We start from the raw sequence: 23,078 nt of genomic DNA on the forward strand, positions 1-23,078 counted from the left end.
GGAGGTGATTTGCGAGGATCCTTGTAAGGAATTTACCTGCGGTAGATACCTCGATAGTTCCCGTAATCTGTTTTATCACCCTTCTTAAAAAGGGTAATAATTATGGTGTCCCTAAAGTCTTCAGGGATCTCCTCCCTCATCCAGATTTTTTTGATGAGCTTCTGAAGTTGTTGTGTAAATTCAGGCCCACCTTCTTTAAAGACTTCAGCAGGAATCCCATCAGGTCCACTAGCTTTTGACCAAGGGTGCTTCCATGATGTTTTAAATTTATTTTTCTGATGAAAGAGTGTGTTTGTAATAACAAGATTATGCTCTGCACATTTAGTCAGAAGTAGAATGCCATTCAGATTGCTATTGCCAACTCCTTTCCCAATGGTTTCTGGCCATAAATCGAAATCACACCCAACTCTTGAATTGAAATCACCCAAGAGAATAATTTTATCCTCCTTAGGTATCTCTGATAAGATGGTGTTCAGCTGGTTATAAAAAAAATTCCTTGATGTCTTCAGCAGCATCTAATGTTGGTGCATAAGCACTTAGAATAGTTGCCTGCTGGTTTTTGGCGAGTTTTAACCGGAGAGTTGAGAGTCGTTCATTAATGCCAGTAGGAACTTCTGACAAGAGCTTCACAAGATTATTTTTAATAGCAAAGCCTACATGTATTCATCGTTCTTGTTCAGGCAGTCCTTTCCAGAAGAAGGTATAACCTTTTTCTTCCTTCAGTTGTCCTTCTCCTGCTCTTCGAGTTTCTTGGAGTGCTGCTATGTCAATATTAAAATATCCCAATTCCCTTGTGATGATGGCAGTCCTGCGTTCAGGACGTTCACTATCTCATTCACTACAGCTCGTGCAAAACGCGGCAGCCAGACTGATAACGTGGACCAAGCGGTCCGAACACATAACACCTGTTCTGGCTCACTTGCACTGGCTTCCAATATGCTTCCGGGCCAGATTCAAAGTGCTGGTTTTAACCTATAAAGCCTTATATGGCACGGGACCACAATACCTGCTGGAACGCCTCTCCCGATATGAACCTGCCCGTACACTACGTTCTACATCGAAGGCCCTCCTCCGAGTTCCGACTCATAGAGAAGCTCGGAGGGTGGTAACAAGAACTAGGGCCCCCGAACTGTGGAATAGTCTCCCCGATGAGGTGCGCTTGGCGCTGACGTTACTATCTTTTCGGCGCCAAGTCAAAACCTTCCTCTTTTCTAAGGCATTTTAATCTAACTTAATCTAGTTTTAATATGTGCTGTAACTGTCTTTAGTTTTCTTACTCTCTTATATTTTGTTGTATTTTATTATGGGATTTTATTGTATATATTTGTATTTCTTTGTTGTACACCGCCCAGAGAGCTATGCTAGTGGGCGGTATAAAAATAACAAATAAAATAAATAATAATAATAATAATAAATAATCTGTATTGTCCAGCAATGTCCGTATATTCCATGTTCCAAAATTCAATTGTCTTTTGCGACTGCTAAGGGGTGACCCCACTGGACGTGGTAATCCAGTCGGGGAGAGAGATGAAGCAGACTATGTTTAGGACACCTTTTCTAGCCCCCTCCCCATACGGGGTGAGCAGAGTGGATCCTGAATAGGACTGCTCAGTCGTGGATATAGCTGCCGAACTACTCAACTGCCTCGGTCCTTGAGCCAGGACGACTGAGTCTGTATCCACCGCCCATGTGCTAGTCCATGACTAGGGGCTTCTGGATTTCAAGTCCTGCCCCTGTCACCATTCGCCAGTCACTGTGGGACTTTTGGTTTGGTTTGGTTTGGTTGGAAGATGCCTGTGCATGAATTTGTTTTATGTGGGGAGATCAGCGCATGACGATCAACACGCAATCTTGACAGAAAAAGGCTTTGATCCAATGGCACGGATACCACGATGATTGGAAGTCTTTTATCTGCTGCAGCCTTCACCCGCCTTCACAGCCGTTGTAATGTTCACATTGTTATCCTCCACCTGTTCTGCCGTTAAGGACTTTCTTGGATCATTCTTTGTCTTGTTCCTCTCCCCTGACCTTACCGCCATGGGTGACCCTGCTGGGAGTACATCTGACTCCCGACGGCATCACTCACAGGGTTCATTGGAACACGCAAGCCACTCACCACTACAAGGTGACGATCCAGCAAGGATCCAATAACAATGCAATCAACAATAAAAGAACAAAGAAAAAAGCTATGCAGCAGCAGCAGCAGCAGCAGCAGCAGCAGCAGCAGCACAATATAGAAATACAACCCCAGCAAAACCTCACAAGAACTTAAAAGCTGGACTGAAAAAAAGAAGGCCTCCCTTTCACTGATATCAGTCTGCCCTTAATAGATAGTTTCAGCTGTCTGAATCAATCAATTTATTGAACCAGTAAACAGACAGATTATTAGACTTACACATCTATTAATATACAAAAATGAGACAGAAGAACAAATGACTCTATTGACAGGTAAGGAAACACAGTCACATTTGTTTGGATAAGATTTTAGCTCCTGTCTTCATTGTACTCAACAGAAATTTAGCTACAGGTTCTGTAAAGATCATTCTTTGTGTCAGAGAAAAGAGGAAAAGCATAATATGCAAATGATCTCCCAGGATACAAAATTGTTAGTGGAGGAATAAACTCTGGACATCTTCATAAAAGTTACAAAACAACAAGATGTGTTTCATTTTTTTCCTGAGCCAGAGATATAACCTATCGAAGTCGGGTGCCTCCCTATGTCCAGCTGTAATATTATTCAACAATCATGTTAACTCTTCCACATATTAAGCTCTAGGGTTGCCAGGTCTCCGGCTTTCTGCCGGAGTCTCCGGCAAAAGGGGGCCGTCTCCGGCCTCTGGCAATACTTGTTTTAAAAAGGTGGATCTCCGGTTTTCATTGGCCCCCTCAGCCATGCATGCGTGATTGAGCACGCATACGTTGGGCTGTGGCTGGCCGACTTCCACTCTTTCATTCAGGCGCCACACTGTGAGAGAGGGACCCCTCCAGCAGCAGCCCCCTGCTCGCTCCCGCCACCACCCACAGAACATATAGGTGAGGCAGCGTGAGGGTGATCTGATGGCCCATGTGTGGGTGGAGGCGAGCGGTGGCAGCGGCGGAGGCTAGGCTGGGCCGGCCTGGCTCCCTCTTAGCCCCGGCCTGCCCCGGAGCCAGTTCCCCTGGGGCTCAGGCTGTCTCTGGTTGGGGGGGGCATCGCGACGCGGCCGCTGCCGTGGGTGGAGTCGAGTGGTGGCAGTGGAGCCCAGGGCCAGGCCAGACCGGCGGAACCAGACTGAGCCAGTTCCCCTGGGGCTCAGGGCGGCTGCAGTCTCTGGTTGGGGGGGCATTCACAAGGCCGCTGCCGCGCCCAGCGTCTCAAGACGGGGCCCACGCGGCCTCCCTGGCAGCCTCAGCAGGAGCCGTGGAGGGCAGGCCGGGCCGGCTCCTCAGTCCAGCCAGTTCTCCTGCTCTGGACCGGAAAGGACGGCCGGCCGCTTCACCCCTCCTGCTGTTGGCGCCGCTGGGGGGGCCCATCGCGGCCGCTGCTGCCCAGCGGCGCCCACAGCAGGAGGGGTGAAGCCGGCGGCCGTCCTTTCCGGAGCAGGGGAACCGGCTCCGGGGCTAAAAAGGAGCCGGCCCGGCCTGCCCTCCACAGCTCCTGCTGAGGCTGACAAGGCCGCGTCGGACCCGTCTCCTAGCAACTGCTGCCGAGAGGGGGCCGACGCGGCCTGCAGGCTCAGCAGGAGGAGCCGTGGAGGGCAGGCCGGGCCGGCTCCTCCTTAGTCCAGACTCCAGCTGGTTCTCCTGCTCCGGACCAGAAAGGACGGCCGGCCGCTTCACCCCTCCTGCTGTTGGCGCCGCTGGGGGGGCCCATCGCGGCCACTGCCGCCCAGCGGCGCCCACAGGTGTAAAGCCGGCAGCCGTCCTTTCCGGAGCAGCCGGGGAACCGGCTCCGAGGCTAAAAAGGAGCCGCCGGCCCGGCCTGCCCTCCACGGCTCTGACAGGCCGCGTCGGAGTCGGACCCATCTCCTAGCAACCGCTGCCGAGACGGGGCTGATGCAGCCTGCAGGCTCAGCAGGAGGAGCCGTGGAGGGCAGGCCGGGCCGGCTCTCCTACCCTCCCCCTGTCCAGCTGCTATTCACAATCAGGATTGACTTGAAATTTGAGAATAGAGGTACAGAAGATGTCCTGCAGACTAAATGAAAGTCAGATGATGCTGGGCTAGCATGAATTTGGCCACTGTTGCCCTTAAGGGTGATGGGGGGGAGGCTGCAATGGGCAGGGCTGCCCGAAAGTCTTTGAGGCACCTTCCCTGTTAGGCCTGATGCGCTGGGGGCTGGCACATGTAAAAGTGTCATGTCTTGCCATCGTGAGCACATCTATCTCAGTAGCTCATTTCAGAACCGTGTACCTGCAAAGTCAAATTTGGCAACATCAGCCTAAAACACCAAATTAGCACACTTTGGACTATTGCGTGGGGCAGGTGAGGGAGTGGATCGATTTATTTCTGAAGATGTATAGAAAAAGGTCTTGCTTGCACTGCCCCCTTGTCCTCTTCCTGCCTCCTGCCCTAAGTTCTGCCAGGGAAGACAAGCCCTGCCTTTGAATGTTCAACAGGGCAAGAGGCCAGGCTGGGCAGGCTGAATGGCATTCTAGCAATGGTAGCTTAGTCTTCCACCAGCGAGCCATTTAGTCTTCTGAGTGCATGAAGCAAAGACAACAAAGAGCCCCCCGTAGCAACTTAGTCTAATTTTATTGCGGCTAATGTAGTGTCCTCCATGTGTTGTGGACTACAACTCCCATCAGCCCCCGCCAGCATGGCCAATAGACAGGGATGGTGGGAGCGTCGTCCACATCATCTGGAAGGCAGCACATTGGCTAACCCTAACATAAGGGTTCAAGGACTAATGATCCACCGCGGCATCTGATATGGTGGGCCTCTAGTCCACAAAAGCTTATGCCATAATAAATGAACCTTTAAGATGCTACAGGACGGTTCTTTGTTGCACTTAGCCTTGTAGCTCTGGCCATCCTGTTGTTTTATTCTGCCCTTTGGGCCGTAGGTAGGAAGGTCCTGGGTCACTCTGGCGTTGCCCAATTGTCCTGTTGAGAAAAAGCGGTTCAGCACTGCCCCTTGGCTTTGGCAAGATCCTCCAGCCCTCAGTTCTTACATGGCACCTTTCCACAGTGGCTCTGCTGAATAGGAGACCCAACTAGCCACTCATATGGCACTGAACTGCTGCTCCAGCTCAAAAACAGCAACCGCCTCCTGCCATGCCTACAGCCAGCCTCAAGAGCTGTGCTCTCTCCTCCTCCTCCTCTTCCTGCCCCAGGGGGAAATAACAGCTTCCTGAGATGCCACCAGGTTGGTGCTTAACGCCATGGGGCTCAACATTTTGTACCTTGCCAGTACTTGCAAACTGCACATGCCAAATATACAGCTCATGCAGTGGATGCTCTATATCGTCTACGCTACAGACAGGCCAGTTTCAAAGGGTGTTAACTAGCTCCAGAAGAATGCTGGAGTTCTAGGAATGATTGGCAAAGAGATGATCACTGGATTCCTTCACAGACCCACAACTCCTTATGCTGAGAGTTTTAGTCATTAACTAGCTGTGCTGCGTCAAAAGATCTGAAACTGGTATGCATTTTGTAGTGCTTGGGTGCAAGCAAATACACACACACACAGCCGGTTCTCCTGCTCCGGAAAGGACGGACAGCCACTTCACCCCTCCTGTTGAACTTTGCCTGGTTAAAAAGTTTGTGCCTGAGGTCAGAACATCTGCTCTTCCTCTGGATGAGAAATGGGTGCAGTTGCTAAAGAGCATCAGATCAAGAATTCTGGTGAAGGTTGTCAGTGCAGTGTTTGCCATCCCAGTAAGCAATGTTTTCGTGGAGAGAGCGTTTTCACTAATGGGCAACGTATGGACTGACAACAGGAACCGTATGTTACCTTCCCTTGTTAAAGCAGAGCTTTGTGTCAAATTAAACTTTGGCATGAACTGTGCTGATTTTTTAAAATATGTGAAGGAAGAGCAAAGGTTGCTTAAAGCTTCTGTTTCAAATGAGAAGTACAAATTCTAAACTCAGCCTGTTTAGTTATTTAACACCAGTTCCTACAGTGAAAGCACCTTGTTCATTCTTTCTGTTTTTCTATTATAAAGAGTAATACTGTTTATAATGTTTATAATGGTTGAAAACATCCCTTGGATGTCATCCACTTCTCTTTTGTAAGAGAGATAAATGTCTAAAACCAGCTGCAATTTCATTGCTTCAGTGGGTCTCTACTCTAGTTGGGACTAGCAATTGGATTATGATTAGCAGATTGATTGGTGATGTAACCTGCCTTTGTTCTCTTAAAGATAGTGTTTGTTAATAAAAAAATTGTTTGTAACCTGGTGCTATTGGTTTTATTTCTGTCACATTTTTACCTTTACCTTAATACTAGAGGTAATTGTATAATTGTATAATTGTATAATTGTATAATTGTGATTGCCAACTGCTTGCCTAGAATGCCCTCCCTTGTCCTTAACATGGCTGCAACTGTATCTACTCAGAAGTAAGTCCTATTTAGTTCAGATCTTGTAAGTTCAGGTCTGTGGCTTCCTTTATGGAATCAATCCATCTCTTGTTTGGCCTTCCTCTTTTTGTACTCCCTTCTGTTTTTCCCAGCATTATTGCCTTTTCTAGTGAATCATGTCTTCTCATGATGTGTCCAAAGTATGATAACCTCAGTTTCATCATTTTAGCTTCTAGTGATAGTTCTGGTTTAATTTGTTCTGACACCCAATTATTTGTCTGTTTTGCCTCGAATGTCCTCCCTTGTCCTTAACATGGCTGCAACCGTATCTACTCAGAAGTAAGTCCTATTGAGTTCTATGGGGCTTAGTTCCTTAATAAGCATGTTTACAGTTGCTGCCTTCAGGGGCATCTATCTGTGCTCCCATCTAACATCTCTGCAACACTAAACTCCTTTCTTCCAATAATGGCCAAGTCTGAGGGCACATAAACCCTTCTTGCCAGAAGCAAGTAAACTAGAAGGCATCAGAATTGCACCTCCCAAGAAATGTCCCTAATGTCCTAGTAAGAGTTCTACTCAGAAGTTGAAGGGTTACGCTGACCCTTTGGTATGTGTTGCTGTGGTTGGTATGGTATTGCATTTAGGAAAGCATCACTGTCTTTTTTCATTTTCTGTTTGCATTTCATGTACCTTTGACCCTCCTCCCTTACATCCATAGAAGCAACAACAGTGGTTCCATGTGGTCAACTAAACCCCCTAAAACCCATTGATGATGTGCCTTGTTGGTTGCATGATGGTTTGTTTTTTGCCCACTAATGGTAAAAGAGAATTCACATATTTGAAAGTGTGGCTGCAGTTGTTGTTCCCAAGCTGCTGCCTGTGAAGGTAGACCAAACCATGGGTGTTTTCTCTCTGTCAATTATTACTCACTGGAATTGGCTGTCCAAGTGAGTTTATAGCACCCCACAGAGTAGACAGAAAGGGTAGAGAATCTTCTTTCTCTTACACATTTCTCAGACCTCTTTCTGAAGTGAAGGGTCAAATCTGTAAAGTTTGGAGCAGCCACATTAAAAGATAAGGGCAGGGCATTCCATGCAGGGGGTTGCCAACCCTGCTTGGATATGGATGTCTTTGCAGAGGATCCCTAGTCAAGCATTACTAACAGCACAATCCAAACTATATCTACTCAGAAGTAAGTCCTGTTGAGTTCTATGGGGCTTAGTTCCTTAATAAGCATGTTTATAATTGCTGCCTTCAGGAGCATCCATCTGTGCTCCAATCTAACATCTCTGCAACACTAAGCTCCTTTCTTTCTATAATGGCCTGGCCTGAGGGCACGTAAACCCTTCTTGCCAGAAGCAAGTAAGCTATATTAAATGTTCCCTAAATGTGTTGAACTGTGACCTGGCAGACCAGGGTTCGAATCCCCACACAGCCATGAAGCTCACTGGGTGACCTTGGGCCAGTCACTGCCTCTCAGACTCAGAGGAAGGCAATAGTAAACCACCTCTGTCTGAATACTGCTTACCATGAAGACCCTATCTGGGAACAACTTGAAGGCAGTCCATTTCCATTTTGCATCACCCTAAGCTTGTGAGAAAGAATGACCTTGTCACTTCAGATGGACCTAGGAACACCCTATTTTAGGTAAGATTTCTATTTTAATCTCCAGAGAATTTTTTTTGAATGGCATGCTCCAAGCAACTGTGGTTGATACAATGTATCGTGCTTAATGATGTCACCAGGGCCTGCCCCGTGATGTCACCAGGGCCCGCCCCATGATGTCACCAGGGCCCACCCCATGACATCACTAGGGCCCGCCCCCATTTTCTCAGGTTTTTGGATGGCTCCGACCTGGCAACCCTATTAAGCTCTGAGATGGCTACTGACACACAGTGTTACACCCACAGAACACATATGACTTGGAATTATTGGGTGCTCCATCCACCTTCTTTCTTGTTCACAGCAGTGCAAGCCACTGGGTACAATTTACTACCCTTTGAGCAAGCACAACTGTTTCAATGGCAACGTCAGTTATTTCTAAGTAAGAGCATGGAGAGGAATCATGCCATGTAGCAGCTAGAACTAAGACAGTTATGCTGCACTGGAGAAAAGCCATCACTCTGAAGTTAATCACCAAGTAAAGGTTCCATACAGAGAATGGTTTGGAAAGCAGTAAGATGTGCATTATTGCTCCAGAGGAAGCAGGCACAAGCCTTTCTTGGCCTAAGCAGCTTTTAAAGAGGGGGAAAGTACCATGAACTGAAAGTGAAACATTTGAACTGGCAAGTTATTATTTGGCTCTTAATTAGGTGAATGAGGAATGAACTAAAATTAGAGTTTTCTGCCTGCGACTGGCATTAATTTGAGAGTGTGCCATGAGATCTGAAATAAGACCATGTAACTGAAACCTAGGATTTTCCCTTAGAAAACACTTTTGCCTCATCTGTGGATGTGGGTAAGAAAAAAGAAGGGGTGAACCATCAATCATGTGAAAAGGAAGACACACAGGCACAGAATTAATTTTTTAACAAAAGCAGAAAATGTCTAAGAAAATATGGAACAAGATATAATAATCCCATCTAAGAAATGTAGAATAATGATTCCAACATGTTTCAAGTCTCACTCTTCTTAGGGGGAGCAGCTGCAATGCTATTATCCTGTTTAAGTACAAAATAAAGAGACAACAAACCTTCTCAGACTTATAGGAGAAAGCTTTTCCAGTGTCACCTTCTTTTACAGCAGAGAGGCTGATGGTGTCATTGTGGAAAAACTACATTTACAGACAGGAATGGAGCTGAAGGTACAGGTCGAGTCCAGTCCCAAGGCAAAATCTCTGCATGTTCCAGTGTCCATCAAGTGTGTGTTATGGCTCCTAATTTTTGTAGTATGACCTGGTTCGCATTACATGGTAAGCCAAACAATAAATTAATTGTGTGCTGCATGAAGAAATGCTTCTGTCCTAGACCTAGAATAACAAACCTGTTATTCTGTTTCATTGGATGACCTAGGTTCTAGTACAATAAGAGAAAGAGGGGAATGTATCTCTGGTCACTTTCTACATTTCTACTAATAATTTTAATCAAACTCAATAATATCTCCCCTTATTCACTTTTTTCTAAACTAAAAAGCCCCAATAGTTGTAGCCTTTTCTTATACAGAAAGTGCTCCACTACCACCTCGATCATTGCCCTTTTCTGCACCTTTCCGAGCAGTACAATATCCTTTTTGAGATATGGAGACACAAAACTGTACACAGTATTTCAAGTGTGGCTGCACAATAGATTTGTATAGGGCATTACAATACAGGAAGCTTTATTTTTTATCCTTTTCCTAATAATCTCCACCTGCTGCAGACTAGGCCAATGCTTTCATTGAGCTATCAAGCATGACCCCAAGATCATTTTCCTGGTCAGTCACTGCCAGTTAATGTACACTTTTAAGTTAGGATTTTTTTGCCCCAATGTGCATCACTTTACACTTACATAAATTTAACCACATCTGCAATTTTGTTGCCCATTCACCCAGTTTGGGGAGAACCCTTTGGAGCTCTTGACAAACACCTTTGATTTTTACCATTTTAAATAATTTGGTGTCATCTACAAACTTGGCCATCCCACAGCTCATCCTTGATTCCAGATCATTTGTGAACAAATTGAATCCCTCCAATTCTAACAGAGAATCTTCGTGGGCTCCAATTCATATTTTGCTCCATTGAAAAAAGTGTTCATTTATTCTCACTCTCTGCTTCCTGTTCTTTAACCAGTTACTGATTTATTGGAGGGGGCTGTCCTTGTCTTCCATGTCTGTTAAGTCAATTAATTTTAACTGGCTTGCAGTTCCATATTTATACTTGATTAAGCTGGCAGGCATTGTGCCTATATGTAGCCACAAAAGCTTATGCTATAATATGTTACCCTTTGTTGTTTTTATATACAACTGTGTGATACATAAACAGAACCCTTTTTAATGAGTTTGCTGTAAAGGCAAGAATCATGCTAGTTGTGATATCAGGACATTTCTTTCATTTCAGCCAAATAGTTAATGGTAGCCAACTGCATTAGCATTTATAGTTTCTAAGATAAAGTGATTGATTGACACCATTTGACCATTCAATTGACTTCAATCAATAAAATCAAATATAACACAGCAAGCCAAGAATACAAGCTTACAATCTACTTGATTTTAAACACCAGTTTATCACCTCATTTATTTGGTGCTGCCACGTGTTAGAAAGGGCAGGAACTGTTGCCCTTTCCATGCGAGTATGCACCTGATCCCTCTAGAATTCCCATATCTGCAGACTCACAATGCAGCCAACTCAGCAGCAGATCTTGCCTTCTGTCCCCTCCTGGAATTTGGCAACTTCCTTTCCATTTCCCTCACTGGGCCACATGGGGCTGAAAGAGCTATTCTGTCCAAAGGAGTTGACAGCTCTGTGTGAGAGACTCTTCTGCTTAATTCTGTGAATCATGGACTCTTCTGTTGTAACTGTGCACCTTGAATAATATTGCCATGTAGATTATGAAACAGAGCAGAAATGGAAATGTTCTTAATTGAAAAGCAAAGCAGCAATTAAAAGCAGAAGATTCGGTTTGGTGCCACATTGTATATGCAGAACATGCCCAACATTGCCTCTAGCAGTGTATTTCTCTTGTTTGAAAGAACCTTGAAGTCTGGCTTCACATGGAATTACAGGTCCCCTTCTTTATTCTCAGAATCCTACTATGACATCCCTTATCACAACATCACTATCCATTATATTGTTTTCCCCCTACAATTCTAAGTCATGCCTAGCTGAACCCAGCAGCAGTAGGAAACCAGTAAGTGTTGCCATGCTTCCTATGGGAAGGAGTGTTGTGCCTGTGGAGATGGGGAAATCTTTTGAAGAAGGAAAGTCTGTTGAAAGACGCCAGACTCACTTCCTGTACTGACAGGAATAAGAAGAGGTGACGAGAGGAATACTAACACCTGTGTTTCCTGAGTTTCTTGGAAGCAGCATGCAGTTCTCCAGAAACAGTAATAATTCATGGGCTATCACACTCAGCTCAACCATGAAGCAAACTGGTTGGGGCCAGTCACCATCTGTCAAACTAACCTACCTTAAAAGATTGTTATTATGGGAATAAAATTTGGAGGAGGAAAGACATTCCATGTACACTGTCCTGAGTGCTTTGGAATGAGTTGGATCCAGATTTGCTCTTCTGCAAACGGGTGTGTGTGTGTCTCTTTTCATTCACCAAGATCCAGCAGAAGCTCCCATGGGAGAAGGGGTGGAGAATAAAGCACAATCATCACCACTGGGATTGTGCAAATTTGCAATGCAGCCCTACTATAGCCACTCTATGTGGGATTGCTGTTGGCCTAGGTCTGGAAGCTCCAGCTGGAGCAATATGCAGCCTTCAGTGTCATCTGCCCAGTTCTCTGGAATGTTCTGCCACGAGAGATTCAGCAGGCACCTTCTGTTTTAACTTTTAAGTGCCTGCTGAAAACCTTTCTGTTCTGTCAGGCTTAGGAAGGCAATAAAGATTTTTCCCCACAACAGTTAACCTTTTGTTTTTATTGTATTTTTAATATTTTTTATTCTATGGTTGCTGTTGTTTTTAAAGTGTTGTAAATTGCTTTGATGTTTTTAATGAAAGAGAGTATACAATTAACAATCTGCTCGATTTCTGCAATAATTGGATTTGCCATTGGATTAATTATTATTTCTGATATTCTCTATCTTTGCAGAGAGAATTTTGAAGTAGCAACTCTCTGTACCTGGTTTCTGATTTTCTTCTTTTTTCCAATTCTTTTTTTGAAATCATTGATAATGTGAGTGATACTTTTATTGATCTGCTTTCTATGTGAGCTCTTCAAATATGTACTCCCTTTCATTGACTGATTGTTACTGACAGACAGAAAGCAGCAGGGGGAATGATGTTGATTATAAGCAACGGGGGAGGGGGGGAGAGACACTGACTTGATTATCTGCCTTAATGTGCTCTGCAATGTACTTGAAAAGGCATGTAAACAGGCAATAATTACAGAGTTCAAATCGATACCAGTGGAGACTCATGAATAAATAGCAATTATAATATTGATAATCCTTTGCAAAGACAAAAAAAATGGAGGAGATCAGAAAAATGAAAATATATTGGAGGAAAAAGGAATTGAATCATTAACTACCACTAGTGGGGCACACTTAAAAACAAAACATAAAAAAGGAGAGGATTCCATCCCTACTCTACATATGCTTGCTGTCATTATTTGACACACAAAGAGGACTATTTAAAAGCCATACGAAAATTGGTGGAGCAAAATAACAACCACCGTGCCCTCTTGTCCCTCTGGTGAGGTTTTTTGTACAGGGGTGCCCTATGTAGTTTTCCATTTTTTTACTGTCACCTTGGAACATATCAAGAAGCTAAAAGTTATTTGGTCAACTTGGCTGAACCCCATAGCTGTAGAAAGGAGTTGCCTTCTCTATGGCAACAAGACTGATGGCAAGAGTACCTGCCATCACATTCATCTGACTTCACTGCATCCTGTTTTAGAACATAGTGTCTTTGAAGCAAGCACTTATCTCTGTTGGGCTTTAGAACAAGGGAAATGTTTTGCAATTGTACAATGGGCTCCCAGCTACATTTCATTCCATCTACAGCCAGAACTATAAACACAAAGCAAGTGTTTCCTCAAGGCCCTACAACTCACAATCAGAACCATCACAGAAGACAATTCCTAGCAGTTTCTGCCTCAGAGAATGCCATAGTCCAGGCAAGTAGAAAGCAAAACAAATGCCACTCTATTAACAGACACATCACAGTCAAGAAACAAAATATTGGCTATTTCAAGTACAAAATAAAATTACAGTGTCACAACTTTCATGAAGTGTCTATTAATGAAACAAATCAGATAAGACTGGAGATAACAAAGATGGCAAGCACCAATGATGGTACTGAAGCTCAGGCCCTTCAGTTCCAATAGCAAAATCATCCACTCAGTAGCTAAGTGGTGTCACAAATACAACAGCCTTCTTCAAGCTCTGTTGGCCAACTACCATAGGTCTTTAGCTTGGGTAAAGTCAGCACCATCCCAAAAGCATCCTGCCTCTGAACTACACATCCTTCCTCCTGCTGAAGACTTTCTCGGCTCCATTACCCCTTTATCAATTCCCATCTTCTCTTTTCTCCTACCATGACCTATGAACTGTTTCTCAGCTAAGATGGGCTCAGTGGATGATCCTGGTGAAATCCAGCATCGTGTTCTTTGATCGTTGTACCTATTCCTTGGTGCAGTAGGAAACTCACATTAATAAATGTATGACCTGCCATGCCATATTCATAATGTTTGACCTCAAAACTGAGATGTTTTGATTCTGGTTCATTTCTTTTATATAAAAGCATGATTTAATTCAATGCCTAGGATTCAAAGAATGACTTCAGGCATCCACAAAGGCTTGGGTATGCTCAGCATTTTTTTTTCTTTGAATTGCAGGATGCTATGCCACATCACAAACGTCTTTTGGACGTTCACTTAATTTCAGGTTTGCTGTGTGGCATGAACAACTGCTGTTTGAGGAATACAAGCCAAGGCTCATGGAACATGACCAAGTTGTCTAATCACCTTTGTTTGCTAAGACTTTAGAATGTTTGAAACACACACACACACGCAAAATCCCATCCTTCTAGTGCCCATGTACCACTCAGGGCATCAATTTAGCTTTTGTTGTAAGCCAACCCTGCCTCTACCCCACCTCATTGGCTATCACTAGCAGGGCTCAGCAAATGCTCAGGGCAACAAAGTCAGGACAAGTAGTACAATGACAGCAGGAGGACCTCAAGATAGGGCAGCTGTCCTTGGGTGTTCTGTCCTTTTTCCTACAATTTCTTTATAACAAACATCTCTACACCATTTTCAACGAAGAACAAAAGTATAGTAAATTCCTATAGCTTGGGGGGGGGGGTTCCATCATTATGTAGCTTTGCAAAAGCTGCAGTATTTTTTCACTAAGTAGCAGACCAACAAGCAATTGTAATAACAATGAGGAACTCACCGCTGCAGAAAAAAATATTAATGTTATAATTCACTAGAGCCCTTTAGCAGTTTTTGCAATCTAAATGTCGAAGTCGCAATTGTACAAATGCCAGATATTTAAAAAGCCAAATAGGCAGTTTGGTCTCCTTGCAGCTTTCAATGTGACATTCCAGTTTTAACTGACCTTTACATCTGCTCTTTTACTCTCTCTTTACCTCTTTAATATGTTATCAGCCACCATAGCCCCTCCTTTCACCTTTTAGCTCCAGCTTCCTGTCATTTAAGAGAGGCCACCATATTTGTGACACAGCTTTGCAGTCAAGACAGGATTTGCTAGGTGTCCTTGCAAAATGGCAAAATAACATCTGGCAAGAAGGAATACACAGTTGGACAAGCTCAAGAAAGCTTTTGTAGATTCAAGGGGAGCTAAAGACAAATAACTAAATTTTACATGAAAACCACACCTGTACGGAAGCTAGACTGGGAGAGGATTGTGTCTCAGTGGACCTATTTGCTTGTGTAAGATCCCAGGTTCATTTACTCCAGTAAAAGGATCTCAGCTAGCAGGACTGAGAAATACCTCTGCTTGAGACTTGAAATTATATATCTAATAGAGGTAGTGGTTGCATTCCCATGAAACAATAAGCCAGACTACCTGGCTTATTGTGGTCTATTGTGAATGAGTACTGTGCAGACCCACTCTGCTCGATCAATCCCTCTTCACTCCTCCACTAGTGTGAGAGGAAAAAACAAACCAGGAAGCCTTGTCTTCCTATTATGTCTGAAACAGGGATTGTGGTTTGTTGCTCCCCAACAAGTCACAATCAGCAAGTCAACAACAAACCATGCTTAAACCATTCTGGCTTGCTAGGGAGAAACAAACTATGATCCCTGTTTCAGATGTAATGGAAAACCAAGGCTTCCTGCTATGTCTGTCCTGCTCAGACCAGGGGAGGAAGTGAACAGGCAGCAAGCATAGTTTTTATTCACAATACGTTGCAAAGTCTGGTTTAACATAATGTGAGAATGCAACCAGTAGTTGTGTAGTATGAAATCCCTAGCAAGCCGCTATCTCTGCTTCTCAGTTCCCCATATGGGGATTGAAACACAAGCCTTTGGAGTTGTGTAAAGATTTCCTAAGAGTTCAAAGCACTTAACATGGTCTTAACTTTTAGAACAATAATAATTACTGCTTGACTTAATATGACATCCCCTTTTATTACTCCAAAAACAAGGGCCAGTCTAAGGTTTTACCAGTCACAATGGTTCAAGAGATAGTAAAATGAAAGACTTTTAACTACCTTGTTTTTGAGACTAAACCATACTTTGGAGTTACCTTTATCTAAGCATATGGAGAGATGTTCAAAGAATAATCCAGAAGCCAGTTCAACTGGAATGAACCTAGTACAAGCACTGGGCACAGACAAAAATGCATACTTCTGTAGTATAAGAATTAAGCATTCTTATACTCAAAAAAAGGGTTTTGCTGTGTCATCACCAAGAAATTCACATCCCCCCCTTTTAAACCTGAAATGATAATAGCTGCCCACACTATAAGGGTCAAGTTATTTTGCTGCCCTGTGGGAACTGTGTTTCCTGCTTGAGAGTTTTCTTGTTTGCATTTGTAACCCTTTTCCTCTGCTCCATGCAAATGTATGAAGATTTTTGCTCCATTCATTTCTAAGAAGTGAGGAAAAAGGATCAGCAAGCAGGAAAACCTGGCAGGGGTGACAGACATAAATGCCTGGGGAGGCTTAGGCAATTGTGATCTCTTTCTCTCTTTAACAAAGTTTCCTGAGCATCTTAGAGCCTTTGAATTTTGCCTTCCTATGCAGACTCCTGTGTTGACAATTCGTTGGGCTGGTCCCGGTTCCATGACAGTTCTATTAGTTTATCACTTGTCAAACTGTCATCTGATTCAAGATAGAATATGCTGCATATCATGGCCCTTTAAATGTTTACACCTCTGAATTCTCTTTCAGCCAAAATCTGGAACAATCAAATTTTGCCTGATCTCATCACAGATCCCAGCACAGCTGCTATTTATATAGGACCTCTGGGGCCAATTGAGCTCCTTCAACAAACTTCTTTCACTTATTCGCATATTATATGTGCCTCTATACGGGCTTCATGCAGGAAATTTTGGATGTTCCATAGAAATGCCACTAATAAATGTGGTTATGACATGTGCATCCAATGTATGTTTATTTCATTTCTATGTATCTATATCTATATATATTCACTGGATATCTCATTTAAGCTTGATCAAAGAATGAGGGATTAGCAAATGTACTGCTTCAGGTGGCACACAGGCAAAGCAGCTGAGAGATCAGAGGGCAACCCCAGAACTGGTCTAACAGCAGGCCAAACAGGGGGCCAGCATAAGAAGCAAAGTCAAAGAGTAATCCAGAGTCTAAACAGAGGGGCAACACAAGAAGCATGGCCCAGAAATAGTCTAGTGACCAGCTAGGTAATACAAGTTAGGGTGCTGATGCAAAGTTTTGGTCTCCTAGCCCAAGCCTTGCTTTTCTGAAGTTTCCAAACGATTCCTCCCTTCAGGGCTATGGTCTGAAGGCACATAAGGCCAGCTCCCTGCTGAAGGTAAGCATGGTCAGGTCTGGTCAGTGCCTGGATGGGAGACCGCCTGGGAACCATATGTAAGCCACCTTGGGTTTCAATCATGAAAAGAAAGGCAGAGTATAAATGTAATAATAATAATAATAATAAACAAACAAATAAATAAATAATTCTGACAGGCATAACCCCTTGGCTAGGTTACCAATATTATGCTACTGTATCCAGCTAAAAGAGTAATTTAACATATGGCACAGCAGGGAAAGTTTACAAATACTAGAAAGTAAGGAGTTTGAGCTGCAGTGGCTAAAATTACAGCCATAAACTTTACAAGCCTAAACAAACCAGAATAGAAATGCAGAAAGCAAACTTGCAAAATGCTAGGTGTTGAATTCCACAGTTCATCTGGCTTCTAAACACAACCAGACACCATTTAAAAAACAAAACAGAAGTGTAGTGTGATTACAGGGCAAAGGAAAAGGAAGCCAGTGTGATGTGGTGGTTAGTGTTGCACTAGTACCTGGGAGACCAGGGTTTGAATCTCCACTCAGCCATGAAACTCACTGAGTAACCTTGGGCCAGTCACAGGCTCTCAGCCTAACTCACCTCACAGGGTTTTTGTGGGGATTAAATGATGGGGGGAGAACTACATATGCCACCTTGAGCTCAGGGAAAAGATGGGATATAAATGCAATAAATAATAAGAAACAAATAATAAAATAAAAAGGAAGTGTAGCACAAGCCAGAAGTAAAGCCTGTGCTTTTGTTTCTATTAACATCTTGGTTCTCTCCCCGATTATAAAAGGCAAGGCTGAGGAAAGTCTTCTGACTAAAGGCTGCTTCACACTATATTTTTCTGCCCAGCTAACTTTTATTGTGAAACTTCATCTTCCGTAGTAGAAATTTTAAATTTTGCACTAAAAATAAATTATGCACATGATTTGCTTGACACAATAAAATATGTCGGATACCAATTTCATGTTCATCATGAACCACAGCAGCCCCTCTTGCCTTTGGGAGTGGCTGACACTTTCAGTTTTGGACAGTGGTCTCGTAATCTTTAAGAGCTTGTGGCAGATGAGTGTGGCAGGTGAACGTCAATCCAACCTAAATTTCAGACAGCTGTTAAGGTCTATGTCCCCTTCTGTGTGCTACAATAATTAAAACAAAGAAGCTGATATATAATATATAACCTGCAGCCTTCCCCAATCTGGAGCCCTCCAGGTGTTTTAGACTGCAACTCCAATCTGCTCTAGCCAACGAAGCTGGCATCAAGTTGGAGAAGGCTGTGCTACAGTATGTAAGTAGGGGAGGATGAAATAAGAAAGAAACAGAAATTTTATCTATTTATTTATTTATTATTTTATTTATATCCCGCCCTTCCTCCCAGCAGGAGCCCAGGGCGGCAAACAGAAACGCTAAAAACACTTTAAAACATCATAAAAACAGACCTTAAAATACATTAAAACAAGCCACAGCAGCACAAAGAAGCAGAGAATGAACTTAAAACTGGGCTGGGAGGGGGACCTGTGGCCCTCCAGGTGCTATTGCACATCAACTCCCATCAGCCAGCCACATGACCCAATGATCTGGGATGATGGGAGTTGGAGTACAGCAACATCTGAAGGGCACAAGTACTCCATTGCTGCCTTAAACGACACCCAGGTCTCATCTAGGTTGGGATGTGGCCATCCCAACTAAGAAACTAGCAACCAAGATAGTTGCATTATCTGTGGCCAGAGCAGGGAGGTATCATCAGAAAACAAAGAGGTCTCTAAAAGATTCCATTGGAAGGGCACGATCAATTTCGAGGTACTGTCAGAGACCAAGAATATCAGGATTCCTTTCAGTGCACTAGAATCTTCAGTGTACACGCTTCACTGAAACAGACATTTCTATTTGAAATCAGAATAAGATGATGGCTTTCCCCCCACATCTTTTATGGACTCTATTCAAAACATGGTTGTTTTGCAAATGTTTTGGTTTCAAACCTCAATTTGAGAATTCATATACCAGACTTTCGTCTTTTCAGCATTCTGCTTGCTATAGTCTGAATGCAAAGGTATTTTTTCATAGTGCAAACTCTTACCCGTACATTTTTCTAAATTCTTCTAGTTATTTGTTCAACAGCTTTACCACCTCTGCTACATCTGTCACATGAGTGCCAAAAACATAAATCAGGATCTCCATCAAGAAGATGGAGCTCTACTAAGCTAAATAGGGCAAGCTGAAGGGAAAAAATCTTATTGTTCCTCTGCTATGAAACCTGAATAAAAGAATGGCACATGTGACATCTGTCATCAATCAGAGACTGGCACAACCACAGATGAAAGGTTTTCACACTGTGCCTTAGTGGGTGTCCTGAGGTCAAGAGAACTGTTCTAGCCTTCTCAAGCATAACACTGAGTTTACAAGAACATACAGTTTGCAGTGAGTACAGTATGTTGCTACACTCATATTCTTAAGAACTGACTTGCTGGTTCAGACCAAAACTTCAGCTAATCCAGCATTCTGTCTCCAACAGCAGACAGTCTGACACACTGAGTTCATAGGCAGGGCATGATGTAATAGCCACAAAGATGTTTGCCTCCAGTTTGAAAGAAAGGAATATTGCCTTTAACCTTGGATGCCCCATTTGGCTTAATATAGTTACTGCCCATTGATAAACCCACTTTCCATTCATTAGTCTAATCTGTTTCAGAAACCAATGGCTATCACCTCATGTTGAGTATTATGAATTCTATGCATTCTGCAACGAACTTTTTGTCTGTTCTGAATACAATCCACAATCAACTTATTTGGGTGACCTAGTCCTCTTCAGATATTGGGGAACAAAAGAGGGGGGAAATGGTTTGAAGTTGGTTTAATATCCTGGTTTATCCTGAGAGTGGTAACCATAGTTTCCCAGTTCAGATGAACCGGGAAACTATGGTTCATTAGAGGCTTCCTGGTTTAACTGCAACTCATGAAAAATGAGGTGAGAAGGGATTCTATGTACGAGCAAATGGCTGGTGCATATCTCAGTTTATAAAGCTGAACTATAATAATCCATATTGGCACTTCTGCGACATGAATGGTGATGAATGATGTTAAGTGTGTCCCCCCAGTATACACCATTTTGTGACTCTAAAAAGTTTTATTTAATTGTTTAAAGAGTTTTGAGACTCTGTGCTTGCTCCTGCTGTGCTATATCAAATCAACAGTGCCAAGTGTAGGAGAAAAAAGACAAGTGTTTTCCTAAGTCAATGCCCTGCTGTTCTGAAAACCTTTTGGTTTTTTTCATAAATTTATTTTCACTTTTAATTCTTTGTACACTGCAAGTTAGCTCTCCCCAAATAGTGTAGCACACATATGCCTTAATGTTAAAAAAAAGACAAACAGAATTAGGGCAATCACTAACCCTTTTGTGAATGCTGAAGAATAACATGTGTGAAGGTGTAAAAAGATGTTAACTTTGCACTGGTTTTGGGGGGGATTGGAGGGGGCAGAATAATGTGTTCACAGAGTATCAGAATCTCTGAAAGACAGATACACACAAAGAGTCCTGGAATCCCTGATAAATTTAAGAATAGCAAAAGCATAGTCTCCTTTCAGCCAGAGTTTTAACAGTTCAGTTCAGCTCTTTCTTAGTTTGTGGAACTTGCTAACTTCAGTGTCTGCCACTGAAGTAAAATGCTTAGTGGGATTAAAGGATTACACATTAGTATAGTTAATGTATCCATGGTGAAACTGAATACATTTCAGTACTTTAGCCACCCTTTACTGAGTGGCATTTGGGAAGCTGTTTTAACTGTGGCCAGATTCCTCATGAGTATACAAGAAATCACCCCGTAAACTTAGTTTGGTCCTCAAACATGGTCTTAAATAGGGATATAATGGATTTGGTGGGCTATTAGTCTGAACAGCTGCACTTTTCAGCCAGCCTTAAAACTTTTTTTTATGCCATGCATCTGTAGAGCTAGCATGGTATAGTGGCTAGAGTTGTTGGACCAGGACTGGAAAGACCCAGGTCAATCCCCACTCATCCATGAAACTCACCTGGCGATCAGTCACCATCTCTCAGTACAACTTACCTCACAGGGTTGTTGTGAGCATAAAATGGAGGGGAGAACCAAGTACGCTGCCTTGGGGCTAAGGCGGGATGTAAGTGTAATAAATAAATAAAGATTATAATATTGTGAGGCCTTTGCATTAACATACTGACTTGGGTATAAAATAACCCCCTTATGAGTACGTTAGCATATGAATTAGAAAAGGCTCAAATACAGCTGGGTAGCAACTTAGGACTGAACTAGTTTTTACGAGGAAAATCTCCATTTGTTTATTACTCAGTGATCCGCCACATCCACATATAACAGAAGGTAGGCTCTACATAGCAAACATGTAAACAGGTAGGGGGAAGTGCAGCTCAGTGGTCAGATATATGCTTTGCACTCAGAAAGTCCCAGACAGGTTCAATTCCCAGCATCCAGTAGTGGGTGGCATGGTGGGGCAGAGGTACTTACCTGACCTGCCAGCAGGTGAATTGCTACTGCTTACCGGGAAAGAGTAGGAGGGGCAAGGTGGTAGGGGAGGGCAAGGGTGAGAGTAGTGTGGTTCAAGCACAACAGCAGAGCCAATCCAGTGCTCCTTGCCCAGCAAACAGCAGCAGCTCACCTGGACTAAACATATTGACAGGTCAGGTAAGCACCTCCATACCACCACACCATCCTCTACTGCCACCATCTCCAGTCATTGTAAAGGCCCCGCCTAAAACCCAGGCAAGGCAGCACAGGTCAATGTAGAGTCTGTAGAATATACCAAGCTAGATGGATCAATGGTTTAACTCAGGATAAGGCAGCTTCTTACATCCCTATGGGCTGCACTCTCCCCTGACCTACCTACCTGTGCTCTGTCACCTACGGCACTTTCCCTCCTAGTCCAGTCCATTCCTGGTATTGGAACAGGGATGGGGAGAAGAGAACCTGAAATGACTCCACTTGCCCCAACACAACTTTTGTCACAAAAACTAGAGCATACCTCACTTGAAAAGTGAATGGGAAAAATACATGAATTACACACACGGCTGCCCCCATCATGCCTACTTTGTGGGGTTTAACCTGCATTTGTTAATTTTTAAAATATCCCAAACATCGTATTTATTTTAAGCTATCGCTATTGTATCCCAGCCCATTGTCTGCTGAGGAAAAGCTCTATGTACTCACAAACAATACTGTTTGGATTATATGAAGGTCAATGTCCTAAGAGGGTTAGACTGGAGCCTATTTCCCCCACCCCTTGTTTAAAACAAAACAAAACAAAGGCAGTAAAACACAATTCCTTGCCATTTTCCAAAGAAAAGGTTCTCAGGGTTCAGTGACTGATAGCAGAGATATAGGAATTTCATATAAATATTCACTACAGTTAATACTTATGTATCAAACCCTCTCTTGCCTCAATTTTAAGCCATCATCAGTTATTGAAAAAGCAAAAAACTGTGTTAACCCCTCTGTTTAGAGGGTGACCTATATATTCCAGCATAGTCCTGGGCACTGGAAGGGAGCAGACCTCCATGTCTCCCCTTCTTCTGGGAGATGGAAACAAGTCTGCAAAGTTGTGCTCTTCCGTGCAGTGCAATATGGGAGTGGTGGTGAAATCTATGACACTTTTCTAAGAGGAGGACATGCAGAGACCTATACTCATCACCCTCCCCAGCACATCATGTTATGCTGCAACAGATAACTGATGAGAGACACTGTGTTTGATACAGAGAGGAAGGGAAGGCAACACTGCACCACATCTCGGCACTAATACTGGGAACAGAAGGAACAATCCTCTCTGTTTTTTTGGTAGCAAACAGGCACATGGCCCCAAGCAAAAAGGGATTAAGTATACCAACAGTATACCATTGGCACGGTTAACTAATATTTCTTTGACTGCCTATATCTGATGAAGGACCTTTATAAAGTTCACAATACGTTGTGTCTTATTTTAAACAAATCCCCTC

General features: G+C 43.3%; 1 protein-coding gene across 6 annotated transcripts in view; it reads right to left on the reverse strand.

Moving 5' to 3' along the window:
• Window positions 1-23,078, reverse strand: part of ACTN1 (actinin alpha 1) — a 122,464-nt gene that overhangs the window by 64,196 nt on the left and 35,190 nt on the right. The window lies entirely within an intron of this gene.

The sequence above is a fragment of the Rhineura floridana genome, chromosome 2 (assembly GCF_030035675.1).
Source record: "Rhineura floridana isolate rRhiFlo1 chromosome 2, rRhiFlo1.hap2, whole genome shotgun sequence".
In the NCBI taxonomy this organism is placed as follows: domain Eukaryota; kingdom Metazoa; phylum Chordata; class Lepidosauria; order Squamata; family Rhineuridae; genus Rhineura; species Rhineura floridana.